The sequence below is a fragment of the Artemia franciscana genome, chromosome 9 (genome assembly GCF_032884065.1).
Source record: "Artemia franciscana chromosome 9, ASM3288406v1, whole genome shotgun sequence".
Taxonomy (NCBI): domain Eukaryota; kingdom Metazoa; phylum Arthropoda; class Branchiopoda; order Anostraca; family Artemiidae; genus Artemia; species Artemia franciscana.
In genome coordinates, this window is record NC_088871.1 from 35,858,704 (window position 1) to 35,876,296 (window position 17,593).

Here is a 17,593-nt window from a genome sequence, read left to right on the forward strand (position 1 = left end):
CCAGGTTCAAAAGTTAATTTGTTAAACTTTACTAAAGTTATTATATCGAATCGGCAACTCTGCCTACAAACAAATAAGAAAAAAAAAATCACAGGATAACGAGTAGGGAGAATCAACCCTTTACATAAGAGAGAAACATAAGAAAACGTGAGGACAAAAGGAGGGAAAAGTGAGTATTTAATCTAGCCTATAAGGTCGTTGTTTAGTCTAGGATTAGGCCTATTTTCACATTCATCTCCTAAAAAACAATTAGCCTAGACTAAGTTGGCTAATTTGTTAAATTTTTGAATTCTTGTATTACTCAGTCAGGCTCAAGGTGAATATGCTGATCACTGTATTGTATATTTGTATGCCTTTTATGTATATACTAATTACTTCTGATAAAAGTTTGATTTTAAATCCTTAAAGTGATGGTAAGTAGGTAGGCTATCCTAACCTATCCTTTCTAACCTTGTTCAAATATAGGCTATAGCCAATATTATTTATTTCCCATACATTAGTTGATTTGGTCACTGATTCAATTTATGAGCAAGGTTAAGCAGTTGATGTCCTGCTACTCAACCAAGCCAAGGCCTTTGATAAAGTTGTCCACAAATATCTTTTACATAAGCTCCGTGCATATGGTGTCCATGCTGACACTGTGGAGTGGATAGGATCATTTCTGATTAGCTAAATCCAGAGGGTTATGGTCTACTCTGATGATAGAGACCCCATATTTTCAGAGGCTGCACCAGTTATAAGAAGGGTACCCCAGGGAAGCATCCTTGGCCCCAACCTCTTCTCTATATAGCCTATATTAATGATTGTGAGGATGTTCTACAAAACCCCATCACTCTCTACACCAATGACAGAAAACTTATTAGAATTGCCAATGGAACCCTGCAAAATGACTTCCATAGTCTCTCCTTATGGGCTTCCACCTGGATGGTGGAGTTCAACTCATCAAAATGCTAAGTCCTTCAAATGGGTTCCCACAACAATCAGATTTCATATATTATGCTGGATAAATCTAGCACATGTATCCAAGTTGAGGCTGTTGAGAGTGAGTGAGACGTAGGGGGGATCATTGACAGGAAGTTTAAGTTCCATGAGCACACTATGCAACAAGTTGCTTTGGCCAACAGAGCCCTGGGACTAATCAAATGAACCATATCATCATGCCATCCTCTGATAATAAGGAAATTATATAATGCTCTTGTAAGACCACATTTGGAGTTTGGCTGCCCCATTACAAATCCTCAATATAAGAGAGATGTGGCAGCCCTAGAGAGCATGCAGAGAAGATCAACTAAGCTTTGTGCCCCACACCAACAGCTTCCCTACCCTGAATGTCTATGTTGCCTGAAGATACCCACATTGGTTTACTGGCAGCACAGACAAGATGTCAATTTGTCAAGAAAATGCACCAAAATAACATGGCTAACTCCATTTTTACTCCCTCCCTTGCCACTATGACATGTGGCCACTCAATGAAGCTGCAACAGTAGCACTCCAGATGCAGAGAGAGGATAAACTTTTTCTCAGTACATGCTTTCTCAACTGGGAACAGTCTTTCCAATGAGACTGTCATGGGTGAATCAATTAATTCTTTCAAAAATGCAGTCAATTTGGAGTGGAGCTGAATGGAAGTACCAGTGGGATGCCACACCCCATCACACCTACTAATTGTGTCACCTCATCAATTCAACAGCAAGGTGTTCTATGGGAGGATGCAGTCCACCTTATCTTGCTGTAAATGCAATTTAAGGTAATGAGTAGGTTAAATCTAACTAAACCTATCCCATCATTTCTAGCCTTTTCCAAATATAGCCTACAGCCTAGGCTATATTTTATATTTCCTATGCATTTACTGATTCTCAATTTTGTCAGTCATTTCAATTTACAGATAAACTTGTTTTAACAATCTTGATGCTAGCCTAACAATGATGTATAAGCCATATCTAAAATAAGAGAAAAACATATCATCTTTGAGGGTCTGTAAAGGGCTTAAAATTGAATTTGCATTGGAAAAATGTCATAGTTGGATTCAGGATAAAATTCTGATTGTAGATGCAAATTTGTTTCTCAGCTATGTGAATATTCTGTTAATGAAGATATTTACCAAAGTGACACTATGTCCCTTATAGGAACATTGCTACAATACATGCAGCAACCTAAATGAATAAATTACAAGATTCTATCTGATTTAAGGTCATGAAGGGTCACCAAGGGAGCTGCGCCAGCATTTTTGTTGGGGGGCAAGAGAGGTCCATATCTAGATAGTCAAGGGGCTTGAGCTAGGCCCTATATAATAGATATTTTCTACAAATTGTGGGGGGATCAACTGCCTCCCCCCCAAACGAAATACCCTAGAGTATCACTTGGAGTGATCCTTGATATCTTGAAAAACTTGTGGTTCACTCCCCTTTGGCTATAAAAGCAGGCTCATTGTAGGGGAAGATCACCATTACCAATAAATTTGCACAATAGAGAGTGCATGGCTAGTGAAAATGGTTTATACATAGAGAATCTGTCAGATATATTTTTAGGCATATTGTGTAGTAAAAATAGTTTTTTTTTATCATGTCCACTTATGTGAAGTAACCTGCTAAACTGATACAATATTTTTGACACAGCCTATAGTACTTCAACAGATATTCTCAGGATACAATTTTAGCTTAAGATTGTTTCTGGAAAGTTCAATCACCCAGCACAACTTTTCACAATATAGCATAGTCTACAACTTATGTATAACATCACTTAGGCAAACCTACACAAGTAATTAAGGAACCATTCCTTTCATCAAGTTATATCTACTCCAATCAAAACAGGGCTAATATTCTCACTGAATTTCTTATGTTCCTTATTATATTTATCAGGGTAGTATAAAGTTAAAGGATAAGCAAGATATATTTAAGAAATAAGCAATTCACTCCCTTATTACCTTAATTTGCATTTTTGAGGAAATTAAGATCCATCATGATCTGTGAATTGCTCCATAATTGATGATCTGAATAATCAAACATCAAATGTATCCACTAGAACTTTCAGGGAATACCATTTCATTTGACATCTAATTACTTCTTGAAAACTTCATTATTGTGTGCTGCAACTGTTGCATTTGAGAGACTATTCTAATGTTTTACTACACAGCAGGAGTGTAGTTTTAAGCTCGTGATGTAAGCTTAAATATCATAAGCATACCAGCTCTTTGCCATCAGTAAACCAGTGCTGATTATTCAGCTCCTTCATCATAAGGCTTTTCTCTCATCTTTGTTATTGCCTTTGTAGCTCTCCTTTGTACCCCTTCCACAAGCTGTACATCACCTTTGTGTCCTGGTGATGTTATGCACATTCCAATATCAAGTACTGATCTGACAAGGGCGTTGTACAACTTCATAAAAACATAGGGTAGAACTACTGGATGTAGTTTTAGAGTGTTAGGACAGAGTTTGCATGAGGCACAGTCTTCTTGCAGTTTGAATAGAATTGAGACACAGTCTTCTGGCAGTTTGAATGGAATTTACACTGATTGTAACCAACAATTCTAAGATCCCTTTTTTCATCCACACTTTGCAGCTTGGCTGATCATTTTATATTTGAACCCTGGGTTGAACTTGCTTACATGAATAACGCTACATTTGGCAATATTGAAGCTCACATGCCATGTTGTTGCCTAGTTTTGAATATGGTCAAGATCTGCTTGACCATAATTGACTTCACCAAACAACTTTGAGTTGTCACCACAGAGAGTGAGGTGATTTATAGGTAATTGAAAAATATCATTTACATAGATATTGAATAGGGTAGGTCCTAAACCACTACCCTGCAGGGCACCACTGGTAACTCCACATAGTCATTTACCTCTCTTTCCATGATTTCAGCAGAAGTTATACTTATGGGATGGTAGTTTTCTGCTCTGGCTTTATTACCCTTTTTTGAACAAAGGTGTGAGTAATGCTGTTTTCCAATCTGTTGGCACTTCATTTGGTGCATAGGGAGACTTTAAATAATTAGAAGAATTGCTTGGCAATTTTTCAGCAACTTCTTGTATAAAATGTGGATGCAATCATCTGACCCAACTGATTTGTGGACATATAGCAATTTAAGTCATTTGAGGCCATTTCAACTAAGAATCTCAATAGGCTCCATTGGATGGTGGGTTGAATATTGGGTAGGCCTGTATCTGATGTGCTACTAAAAACAAACAGAAACTGGTGGTTCAATTTGTCTGTTCTTTTATTTTTGATGAGCTTAGAAATATTTGCATGAGTGTTAACACAGAAAAGATCCATTTAATCCCAACCAGTTATCATCTGTTAGCTTGCATAAGAATTAGGGCTTTCTGAGGCTCAATTAAACTAAAAGTGTATCTGAAAGTTAAAAAAAATAGAATTCTAAATGTAGGATAGTCCTCACTGAGTGAGGATTTTGTTATTATAGTACATATTGTTATGTTATTATAGTTCAAAGTAGAAAACACACCAGACTATACCCCTCACTTGTGCTGAAGATGTCCTTTTGAAAGTTTTATTTTCTTAACACAATGATTTTTGAGGTTGTAATCTGCACCTAACTGAAAAAAAAAATATAAAACAAATGACTATGGATTGTCAGTTTAATAGACATTCTTTAAACTGTAATAATTTTTTGTTTATAAAGGTCAAAAAAGCGAAAACATTTAAAATGTTTTTTTTTTTTGGTAAAGTGCAAATTGTTTTCTGGTCTTGAGAAGGTATAGGGTTTGTCAGCTCTACTCTTGTCAATTTTTGCTTATTTTAAGTGTGACTTGGTAAATTTATTTTAATTTCTGTTTGTTTGGGTTTCATTTATTTATTGATGGTGATTTGTGGTAGTTTTATGCTTTGAAGACAATTTGACTATATCTCCTTTAATGGGGCTCTTTACTCTTCTTGAAAAAACTTTTTGTGGAAAAAAAAATAATAAAAAATTACAATTGGATGTATTTTGAGGAATGAGAGGCTTGTGGGAGGGGCTAGTTCCCCTTCATTTACTTTTGACTCTTAAAAACGGCAATAGAACTTCTGACTTCTAATCAAATGTTTCCCATCTGAACTTTATACAATCAACCATTTCTTAAAAGCCTTGTATGCCACTGAGCATAACTTAGAACTCTTGCCCCTGGGCTCTAAGGGGTTGTGTCCACCCTGAAGGTATTGCTATGTGCTCTTTGTACTATTGTAAACAAAATGGCTATCTCAAAAGTTTGATCAGATGCATTTGGGGAAAAGAGGATATAAAGGGGGAGGCTAGTTGCCCTTCATTGCTTTTGACTCTTAAAAGGGACCTAGAACTTCACATTTTCAATCAAATGAGTCTCCTCTAAAGTCCACACGACCACTCTTCTAATAACAAAAACCTTACATTCCCCCAGGGCGTAACTTACAACCTTCGCCCCCAGGTTTTGGGTGGTTGTTTCAACCCTGAAGGCCTTGTTGTATGATCTTTGGATTATTTTTTGAACAAATAGTTATTTCAAAATTTCTACGGGATTCATTTGGAGAAAATAGGATTTGAGAGAAGATGGCTAGTTGCCCTGTGATCACTTTGACTCTTGAAAAGAGCACTAGATATTCTGATTTTCAATCCAATGAGCCCCCTCCAAAGTATATGCGAGCACCCTTTCAATAAAAACTTTATCTGCCCCCCAGGGCGTAACTTACAACTCTTGCCCTGAGGGCTGTGGGGGTTGTCATCCTCAAAGACATAATTACTGGACCTTTCAATTATGTTGAACAAAATGGTTATCTCAAAATTTTGAGTGGATGTGTTTGGGGAAATGATGGGTTGAGGGGACTGGTTCCCCTCCCCTCACTTTTGACTATTAAAGTGAGCACTAGTATTTTCAATTTCCAATTGAATGAGTCCCTTCTGAAGTTTATGCAACAATTCCTTCTATAGTACTCTGATCTAAAACAAACAAAGAAACCAAAAAAAAATGCATTATGCCCACATTGCTCTTTACATAGGCAGCGCTATTACGCTGTCTATAATTGCTGACATAGCCTTTTAAGACCCATATTTAATTAAGTACCCCCCTAGTAGTATGTACATAGTGCCTTTTGTTATTTCAGCATTCCCTTTAAAATGTCCTGAATCTTCAACATGATGCCCTAAGCTGTTCCTGGGATATTGCTGATATAGCCTTTTGTTTATCGGCATGCATGTTGTGGGTATTGATTTAGTTCAACATTCCTTGAAAGTTTCATCTTAATACCCTTAGCCTCAGTACTGGTAGTAGGCTAGTCATCATAGTAGTAGTGGCAGCAGTAGTAGTAGTACTATGTACATAATCCTTTTTGGTTAGTTCAACATCTCACTCGATATGCCCGAAAACTCTCAGATTAATACTCCAATTTGTTCCTAAGATATTGCTAGTATCCCTTTTGACAACTTGTGTGGACCTAATATGTTCTGATTTAGTTCAACATTCCCTGAAAGTTACAGCTTAATACCTTTGGTTTCAGTAGCAGCATTAATCATAGTGGTATTAGTAGTAGTAGTGGTGCTAAAATTCACATAGTACCTTTTTGTTAGTTCAACATCCACATCAACATGCCATGAAAGTTCCAACTTAATACTCAAAGCCTTTCAGTTAGTTTAACATCCCCCATAACATGGCCTGAAGGTGTTAACTTAATACTCCAAGCTTTTTGTAAGTTATTGCTGATGCTTTCTTTTGACTACCTGCATAAACATAGTATGTTTGATTTAGTTCAAAATCCCACTCAAAATTTCCAAAGAATTTCACCTTAATCCTCAAAGCTGTGTCTAAGATATTGCTGATACACCCTTTTGGCAACATCCATGCACATAGTGTGATCTGATTTAGTTCAAATTCTCCCTAAACATTTCCTGAAAGTTTAACCTTGATACTAGGCTATTAGCCTTGGTAGTATCAGTAATTATAGTAGCATTATTAATAGTACTAGTAATAGCATGCACATAGTGCCTTTTGGTTCGTTCAGCACCACCCTCAACACACCCTGAACGTTTTAGCTTTGTACTGTAATCTGATCCCGAGATATTGCTGATACACTCTTTTGACAACCTACATATACTTAGTGTGTCTTGATTTAGTTCAACATTCCCATAACTGTTCCCTGAAAGTTTCACCTTAATACCTTTAGCCTCAATGGTAGCAATACTCATAATAGTAGTAGTACTAGTAGCAGAACCTTTTGTTTTTTATTGCACTCGGTAATTACCAAGTGACGTATAGCAATCGCAAATTCTGTCGGTCTGTCACTCTTGGTTTTGTTAATTAAATAAAAAAAAAACAAGTTTTTTCAACTGAAAGTAAGGAGTGACATCAAAACTTAAAACACACAGAAATTACTTCGTATATGAAAGAGGCTGCTTCCTCATCAACGCCCCGCTCTTTACGCTAAAGTTTGACTCTTTCTCTCAATTCTTCTTTCTAAAACAGTAAAAAACTTTAGCGTAAAGAGCGGGGCGTTGATGAGGAAGCAGCCTCTTTCATATACGAAGTAATTTCTGTGCGTTTTAAGTTTTGATGTCACTCCTTACTTTCAGTTGAAAAAACTTGTTTTTTTTTATTTAATTTCTGAACGTTTTTGAATCAATGCATGTTTTGATTTTGGCTCTCCGCAGAGGAATAATCAAAACGAAATTTGCATATTTTTTTTTTGGCTCAATGGCTTTCTCATAATTTTGATCGAATGATTTTGAGAAAAAAAGAGCGGGGGACGAAGCCTAGTTGCCCCCCGATTTTTTGGTTAATTAAAAAGGCAACTAGAACTTTTAATTTTTTACGAATCTTTTTATTGGTAAAAGATTTACGTAACTTATAAATTAGCTTACGTAAAGAACTTTTGTATTCTCATGTTTTTATTACATATATGAGGGGATTCGCCCCATCGTCAGTACCTCGCTCTTTACACTAAAGCTTAAATTTTATCCCAATTCATTAAGAATGACCCCCTGAATCACAAAAGCCGTAGAATAAGTAGTTGAAATTACCGAAAATACTTTAGCGTAAAGAGCGAGGTATTAGAAGGAGGTGAGCCCCTCATATGGGTAATAATTTCTGTTTGTTTTAAGTTTTATTGCTGTTCCTTACTTCCAGCTGAAAAAGCTTTTTCACTTTTATCTTTTAATTGTTTTTTTTTTAAATAATGCTAGTAAATCCTGCTCTCCCTTCATGGAAATGTTCTTCTCCCATTACAAATTCTCGAAGGAAAGTTCCCCCAGCATATCCCCCTCTTCTCAACCCCTCCCCCAAACCAAAAAAATCCTCCTGAAAACGCCTGTATACTTCCCAATAACCATTACTATATGTAAGCACAGGTCAAAGTTTGTAACTTGTTGCCCCTCCCACGGGGACTGTGGGAGAGTAAGTCGTCCCCAAAGACATAGTTATAAGGTTTTTCGACTACGCTGAATAAAATGGCTATCTCAGAATTTTGATCCATTGACTTTGGGAAAATAATTAGCGTGGGAGGGGGCCTAGGTGCCCTCCAATTTTTTTGGTCACTTAAAAAGGGCACTAGAACTTTTCATTTCCGTTAGAATGAACCCTCTTGCAACATTCTAGGACATCTGGGTCGATACGATCACCCCTGGAAAAAAAACAACAAATAAACACACATCCGTGATCTGCCTTCTGGCAAAAAATGCAAAATTCCACATTTTTGTAGATAGGAGCTCGAAACTTCTACAGTAGGGTTCTCTGATACGCTGAATCTGATGGTGTAATTTTCGTTAAGATTCTATGACTTTTAGGGGGCGTTTCCCCCTATTTTCTAAAATAACGCAAATTTTCTCAGGCTCGTAACTTTTGATGGGTAAGACTAAACTTGATGAAACTTATATATTTAAAACCAGCATTAAAATGCGATTCTTTTGATGTAGCTATTGGTATCAAAATTTCATTTTTTAGAGTTTTGGTTACTATTGAGCCGGGTCGCTCCTTACTACAGTTCGTTACCACGAACTGTTTGATTTAGGCACTTCCAGATAAGCTAGGACGATGAAATTTGGCAGACGTATCAGGGACCAGACTAGATTAAATTCGAAATATTCCTTTCCGCGATTTGACCAGTTAGTGGGGATTGTGTGTGTGTGTGTGTGTGTGGGGGGGGGGTTAATTAAGGAAAATTAGAAAAAAATGAGGTATTTCTAACTTACGAACGGGTGATCGGATCTTAATGAAATTTGATACTTAGAAGGATATCGTGTCTCAGAACTATTATTTTAAATCTCGACCGGATCCGGTGACATTGGGGGGGAGTTGGAGGGGGAAGCCTAAAATCTTGGAAAACGCTTAGAGTGGCGGGATCGGGTTGAAACTTGGTGGGAAAAATAAGCACAAATCCTAGATACGTGGTGGAGTTGGGGGTGTGTGTGTTAATTCTGAAAAATTAGAAAAAATGAGGTATTTTAACTTTGAGGTATTTATTTTGAATCTTGACTGGATCCAGTGTCATTGGGAGAGTTGGGGGGGGGGGGTAAATCTTGGAAAAGGCTTAGAGTGGAGAGATTGGGATGAAACTTGGTGGGAAGAATAAGGACAAGTCCAAGGTACGTGGCTGACACAACCGGACCGGAACTGCTCTCTTTGGGGGAGTTGGGGTGGGGGGTAATTCAGAAAAATTAGAAAAATGAGGCATTTGTAACTTACGAACGGTGATCAGATCCTAATGAAATTTGATATTTAGAAAGATCTTGTGCTTCAGAGCTCTTATTTTAAATTCCGACCAGATCTGGTGACATTTGAGGGAGTTGGAGGGGGAAACCGGAGATCTTGGAAAACGTGAAAGTTGAGATTTCTTTATTTTACGAATGGGTGATCGGATCTTAATGAAACTTGATACATAAAAAGATCTTATGTCTCAGATGCTCCATTTTCGAATCGGATCCGGTGACATACGGGGTTAGAGGGAGGAAATAGAAATCTTGGAAACCGGAAATCTTGGACAACACTTAGAATGGAGAGATCGGGATGAAACTTGATGGGAAGAATAAGCACAAGTTCTAGATACGCTATTGACATAATTGGAACTCGTCCGCTCTCTTTGGGAGAGTTGGGGGGATTTCCAGTGCTTTGGCGAGTTCTGTGCTTCTGGATGTGCTATGACGATGAAAATGGGTAGGCGTGTCAGAAACCTGCACAAATTGACTTGATAACAGTCGTTTCCCCAATTCTACCATCTGTGGGGCTGGGGGGAGAGGAAAAATTGGAAAAATGAGGTATTTTTAACCTACAAATAGGTGATCGGATCTTAATGAAATTTAATATTTAGATGTACCTCGTGTCTTAGAGATCTTAATTTAAATCCCGACCGTATCCGGTGATATTTGGGGAGTTGGAGGGGGAAACGGAAAATCTTGGAAAATGCTTAGAGTGGAGAGATCGGGATGAAACTTGGTGTGAAGAATAGGCACAAGTCCTAGATACGTGATTGACATTACCGGAATGAATCTGCTCTCTTTGGGGAAGTTGGGGGAGGGTATTAATTCGGAAAAATCAGAAAAATTGAGGTACTTTTAACTTAAGAACAGGTGAACGGATCTTAATGAAATTTGATATTTAGAAGGAACTCATGTCTCAGAGCTCTTATTTTAAATACCGACCAGATCTGTTGACATTGGGGGGAGTTGGATGGGGAAACCGAAAATCTTGGAAAGCGCTTCGAGTGGAGTGATCGGGATGAAACTTGGTGGGTAGAATAAGCAAATATCGCAGATATTTGATTGACATAACCGGCCTGAATCCGCTCTCTTTGGGGGAGTTGAGGGGTCCAGTGCTTTGGCGAGTTCGGTGCTTCTGGACGTCCTAGGACGATGGAAATTGGTAAGCGTGTCAGGGACCTGCGCAAATTGACTTGATAAAGTCGTTTTCCCAGATTCGACCATCTGGGGGGCTGAAGGGAGAGGAAAAATTAGAAAAAATGTGGTATTGTATTTTTAACTAACGAGTGGGTGATCGGATCTTAATGAATTTTGATATTTAGAAGGACTTCGTGTCTCGGAGCTCTTATTTTAAATCCCGACCGACATTAAGCCTCTGATTATCCTTTTAAATCGATCTATTGATTATTAGAGTTTTGCTAGAGCTCATGCCATATGAGCTTTTGGCTCTTCCGACCTCGTCACAAGTGCCATATGAGCTCTTAGCTCTTGTTTTTTTACATCCTTCTCAATATTCCCTGGGAGCTTCAGCTTAATACCCTAAGCAATCCCTGGGACATTGGTAGATAGTTCATTTGACAACCTGAGTGCACGTAGTGTGTGCTAATTTAGTTAAATATTCTCTGAGTTTTTTTTTATCTTTTTACCATTAGCTTAAGTTGAAGTAATAGTAGCATACAAGTATTACATTATGCACAGTTTAATATTCCCACAACCTGCGCTGTAAGTTTCAACTTAATTCTCTAAGATGTTCCTAAGATATTGCTGATGCTCCCTTTTGATAACTTCCATGCACATTGTGTGTTTTGATTGAGGAAACATCCCCCTATTTTTATGGCACTTGGTATTAACCAAGTGACATATAGCAATCGCAAATTCTGTTGGTCTGTCTGTCGGTCCCAGTTTTGCTACTTTAGGCACTTCAAGGTAAGCTAGGACGATGAAATTTAGCAAGCGTATCAGGGACCGGACCAGATGAAATTAGAAATAGTCGTTTTCCCGATTTGACCATCTGGGGGGAGTGGAGGGCCGGTTAATTCGGAAAAAATAGAAAAAACGAAGTATTTTTAACTTATGAGTGGGTGATGGGATCTTGATGAAATTTGATGTTTGGAATGATATTGTGTCTCAGAGCTCTTATTTTAAATCCCGACCGGATCTGATGACATTGGGGGTGGGGTTGGAGGGGGGAAACCTAAAATCCTGGAAAACACTTAGAGTGGAGGGATCGGGATGAAAATTGATGGGAAAAATAAGCACAAGTCCCAGATACATGATCGACATAATTGGAACGGATCCGCTCTCTTTGGGGTAGCTAGGGGGGGGGGGGGGTAATTCTGAAAAATTAGAAAAAATGAGGTATTTTTAACTTACGATCGGGTGATCGGATCTCAATGAAATTTGATGTTTAGAAGGATATCGTGTCTTAAAGCTCTTATTTTAAATCCCGACCGGATCTGGTGACATTGGGGGGGGATTTGGGAGGGGGAAACCTAAAACTTGGAAAACACTTAGAGTGGAGGGATCGGGACGAAACTTGGTGGGAAAAATAAACAGAAGTCCTAGATACATGATTGACATAAACGGAACGGATCTGCTCTCTTTGGGGTAGTTGGGGGAGGGGGTTATTTCTGAAAATTAGAAAAAATGAGGTATTTTTAACTTACGAACGGGTGATCGGATCTCAATTAAATTTGATATTTAGAAGGATATCGTGTCTCAGAGCTCTTATTTTAAATCCCGACCGGATCTGGTGACATTGGGGGGAGTTGGGAGGGGGGAACCTAAAACTTGGAAAACACTTGGAGTGGAGGGATCGGGATGAAACTTGGTGGGAAAGATAAGCACAAGTCCTAGATACATGATTGACATAACCGGAACGGATCCGCTCTCTTTGGGGTAGTTGGGGGAGGGGTTAATTCTGAAAAATTAGAAAAAATGAGGTATTTTTAACTTGCGAACGGGTGATCAGATCTCAATGAAATTTGACATTTTGAAGGATATCGTGTCTCAAAGCTCTTATTTTAAATCCTGACCGGATCTGGAGACATTGGGGGAAGTTTGGGGTGGGGGAACCTAAAATCATGGAAAACGCTTAGATTGGAGGGATCGGGATGAAACTTGTTGGGAAAAATAAGCAGAAGTCTTACATACGTGATTTAAATAATTGGAACGGATCTGCTCTATTGGGGGGGGGGAGGGGGGCTAATTCGGAAAAATAAGAAAAAATTACGTATTTTTAACTTACGAAGGAGTGATCAGATCTTCATGAAACTTCATATTTAGAAGCTCCTCGTAACTCAGATTTCTTATCTTAAATCTCAACAGGATCAAGCGTAATTGGGGGGGCAGTTGGGGGGATCGGAAATCTTAGAAAATACTTAAAGCGGTGAGATCAGGATGAAACTGGATGGGAAGAATAGAAACCTGTCTAAGATACGTGACTGACATAACCGGACCGGATCTGCTCTCTTTGGTGGAATTGGTGAAGGGGGGGGGGGTAATTTTGAAAATTGAGGTATTTGTAACTTACGAAAGGGTGACCGGATCTTAATGAAATTAAATAAAAAAAAACAAGTTTTTTTAAATGAAAGTAAGGAGCGACATTAAAACTTAAAACGAACAGAAATTACTCCGTATATGAAAGGGGCTTTTCCTCCTCGACACCCCGCTCCTTACGCTAAAGTTTTTTATTGTTTTAAAAAGTAGAGTTGCGAGAAAGAATCAAACTTTAGCGCAAGGAGCGGGGTGTCGAGGAGGAAAAACCCCTTTCATATACGGAGTAATTTCTGTTCGTTTTAAGTTTTAATGTCGCTCCTTACTTTCATTTAAAAAAACTTGTTTTTTTTATTTAATTTCTGAAAGTTTTTTAATTAATGCATGTCTGATTTTGGCTCTCCGTACATAAATTATTAAAATGAAATTTGCATATTAATTCTTTTTTTGGCTAAATGGCTTTCTCTTAGTTTTGATCAGACGATTTTGAGAAATAAGGGGTGGGGAAGGAGGTCTTGTTGCCCTCCAATTTTTCGGTTACTTAAAAAGGCACCTAGATCTTTTATTCTTAACGAACGTTTTTATTAGTAAAAAAAAATACGTAACTTCAGAATTAACTTACGTAACAAACTTTTATATTCTTATATTTTTGATTATATATATGAGGGGGCTGGTCCCCTCGTTAATACCTCGCTCTTCACACTAAATCTTGTTTTATCACAATTCTTTAAGAATGACCCCTGAATCAGAAAGGCCGTAGAATAAATAGTTGGAATTATTAAAAAAATTTTTAGCATAAAGAGTGAAGTGTTTATCTCCTCCTAAATACCTCGCTCTTTATGCTAAAGTATTTTTAGAACCCCTCATATGCGTAATAATCTCTGTTCCTTTTTAAGTTTTAATGCTTCTCCTTACTTTCGATTGAAAAAACTTTTTCATGTTTATATTTTCATTGTTTTTTTTATAGTAATGCTAGAAAGTCCTGCGCCCTTTTCATTGAATTTCTCTTCCCCCATGAAATATTCCTCCAAGGAAAGATCCTTCCATATAGCCCCCTCCCCTGAACCCCACACCCAAACCAAAAAAATCCCCCCGATAACGTCGGTACACTTCCCAGTAACCATTACTGTATGTAAACATTGGTCAAAGTTTGTAACTTGCAGCCCGTCCCCAGGGACTGTGGGGGGTAAGTCATCCCCAAAGACATAGTTATTATGGTTTTCGACTATGCGGAACAAAATGGCTATCTCAAAATTTCGATCCGTTGACTTTGGGAAAAAAATGAGCGTGGGAGGGGGCCCAGGTGCCCTCCAATTTTTTTGGTCACTTAAAAAGGGCACTAGAACTTTTCATTTCCGTTAGAATGAGCCCTCTTGCAACACTCTAGGACTACTTGGTCGATACGATGACCCCTGGAAAAAAAACAAAAAAAAAACAAATAAACACGCACCCGTGATTTGTCTTCTGGCAAAAAATACGAAATTCCACATTTTTGTAGATTGGACCTTGAAATTTTTTCTATAGGGTTCTCTGATACGCTGAATGCGATGGTGTAATTTTCGTTAAGATCCTATGACTTTTAGGGGGTGTTACCCCCTATTTTCCAAAATAAGGCAAATTTTCTCAGGCTCGTAACTTTTGATGACAAAGACTAAATTTGATGAAACTTATATATTTGAAATCAGCATAAAAATCCGATTCTTTTGATATATCTTTTAGCATCGAAATTCCGTTTTTTAGAGTTTCGTTTACTATTGAGCCGGGTCGCTCCTTACTACAGTTCGTTACCACGAACTGTTTGATTGCAGCTACCGCTGCAAACATGATCAGAATGGCAAGGGTTTAGTTTCTTAATCAGGCTTTTTTTTCAATCATGGTTTTGTATCAATCATGGTGTTATATTTGATTGCTTTTCAGCTAATTCTCTATTTTTGTTATTTTTTTTTGTGAATTGTGAAATGTTTTATACACTATTTTTGGAACAAATTACGCCCTGGACCCCAACTCCTTGCCACTTAGGGATCGGAGAAGTGTAGGCATATGATTCTGGAACCACTCAAAGTAGTATCTTCGAAGAAGGATTGCTTATTGTTATATTTATTTATTCATTATATTTCGTTGTCTTACTGTTTATTAGACAGAATAAAACTATGTGTAACGTATATAGAGACAACATAGGCCTAACACTAAGAACCTATTTGTTTTTGTTTTTTTTTTCTGTGATATTTTTCTAGTTGTCAGGTTACTTTCCAACTTTTTCTTTTTTATTGCTATTCCATACCTGTATCTCTAAAGTTTTTTGTGTTTATTAGGGGGGAGGGGGAGGCGTTCAATGAAATACATTGCACATACAAATATTTTGCTTAGGTTTTGAAAACCATAAAATCCTTCTTTAGAAAAATAATTACTCTTGCCTGACTGTTAAGGTGTACAAGATTTTGTGTATCATAGATTTATCGAGATTATTTGAAAAACAGTCAGAAATTAAATAATTTTTCAACTGAAACTTAAGAACAACATTAAAACTTAAAACGAACAGAAATTATTCCGTATATGAGGGGGCTGCCCTCCCCCCTAAAAAGATAAAAAATGGAAGTAAAGAACAAAGTTGAAAATTGAAGCGAACAAAAATAATTGCTTTACAATCTATCTAACATATATCAATAAAATTACTACAAATAAACCAAATAATAATAATATTTCCCTATGTTTAAAAGATTATAGAGAACTAGCGCTTAACTGAAACCACAAAAAATAAATAGGAGTTTTAATAAAGTAAAAGCAAACCGATTAAGGACACTTTTTACAGTATAAAAAAAAGCATTTTAGGATTGTTGTTTAATTTTTCTTCTCGTTTAATTTGGTAGCACTTCTGCAATGTCCAATGATTGGCTCTCGTTTTGGTTCTGAAAAGGACATGTCATGATTCGATTGTAGACAAGTTTGAAGTGAAACCATATTGATAGTACTAGGACTATAGACTAGTCTTAAAATTTGTATCATAACTTTAAATTTTCTGTTGTACAGAGAAAAATTACCGCTTCCAGAATTCATATTATGGCTTATTTGATTTTCATTTTGAGTAATACTAAAGCGTATTTCTTACAATCAAAGATTGTTTATTACTCACCATTTGTATTATAGCTGGTGAGACCAAAATGATACCTGATAAATCAATCCAACTTTTCTGTATGCTGTTCAGTGACTTTGCCGTTACTAAAAAAGTATTTATTTGTATACTTATGTTTTTAAGATAATCTTAACTGTATACTGAAAGTTACTGATATCATAGCTGGTGTAGGACTATGTAAAGCTTTATAGATTAGTTTGTTGTTGTCAGGCAACTTAATCACTTTTAACTAATAAATCCAGATTCTTGTTTTTTATGCTTGGTTTGTGTGTTTTCAGTAGAGCGCTAGTTTTCTATACTCTTGGTTTAGTTATTTTTTTTTTATTTATATAGTTTTCTTGGTTTATTCGTACTAGCTCAAATTCAAAATATTTGAAATATATGAAAAAAATTAAAGATTGAGAATTACAAATAAAGTTCCCTGGCACGGACCGGGATTGAACCTCACATCCAATGATTGGATGAATCGAACAGATCCGCGAGACCACTACCAGGGTATGAGATGTCATTATTTTAAGAGGATTTGTTAATTCAAAGAATCTTGCTTTGCTCATTAATTACTTCATTATGTCCTGTAGGTTTTCATTTTATCCTGCTCGCGTTAGCTTTCTATAATCCTACAAACATAGAGAAATATGATTATTTGGTTTATTTGTACTAGCTTTATTGATATATGTTAGATAGACTGTGAAGCATTAATTTTTGTTCGTTTTAAGGTTCAACTTCGCTCTTTACTTCCCTTAGAGAATTTTGTTCCTTAAATTAATTATTAGTTCAGGGACTCAACAAAGTGATTAACTGTTCATCCATGAATTAGTCATGGATAAAGCTGATAAGAATCGCTAGTCATTTTAGTATGAAATTCAAGATTGACACGGGAGATCAAGCTAGTATCATTTACCAGACAGGCCATTGACTGGTTGGAACCCAGCTTTCTTTATGTATAAACAAAATGGAATCCAAAAGAAAATGTTTGAAAAAATTAAAATTAAACAAATGCACTTAAACCTTTAAGAAGGTTTGAGAGGTAGGGGACTGCCCCACTCTCTTTGAAGGAGCTATTATTCGTAAACAATAACTAGTCTTGTGATTTTATTTTGTAGTTGTGTTGCGAGAGCAAAACTTTGGTTTTGTCCCGTTTTTTTTTTCTATGCCGCCGATCTCAGCTTATTCCTGGAAACTGGTAAGGGTCTAACCTGTGCGGTTTTTACGGAAAGTGTGGACCTCAGGCCAGATTGATGACTATGGCATTACATTTTGCAAAGCAAGCTCCGCAGAGCTCTTGCCTGGGGACAAAAAGGATGGTTTCTGCTT

General features: G+C 37.1%; 1 protein-coding gene across 1 annotated transcript in view; it reads left to right on the plus strand.

The window, feature by feature from the left end:
* LOC136031345 (5-aminolevulinate synthase, non-specific, mitochondrial-like) overlaps positions 1 to 17,593 on the plus strand; it is a 78,632-nt gene continuing 61,039 nt past the window's right edge. Inside the window, exon 1 of the mRNA XM_065710836.1 lies at positions 1 to 169. The gene's annotated coding sequence lies outside the window, so the exon portion shown is untranslated. The remainder of the gene's footprint in view (positions 170 to 17,593) is intronic.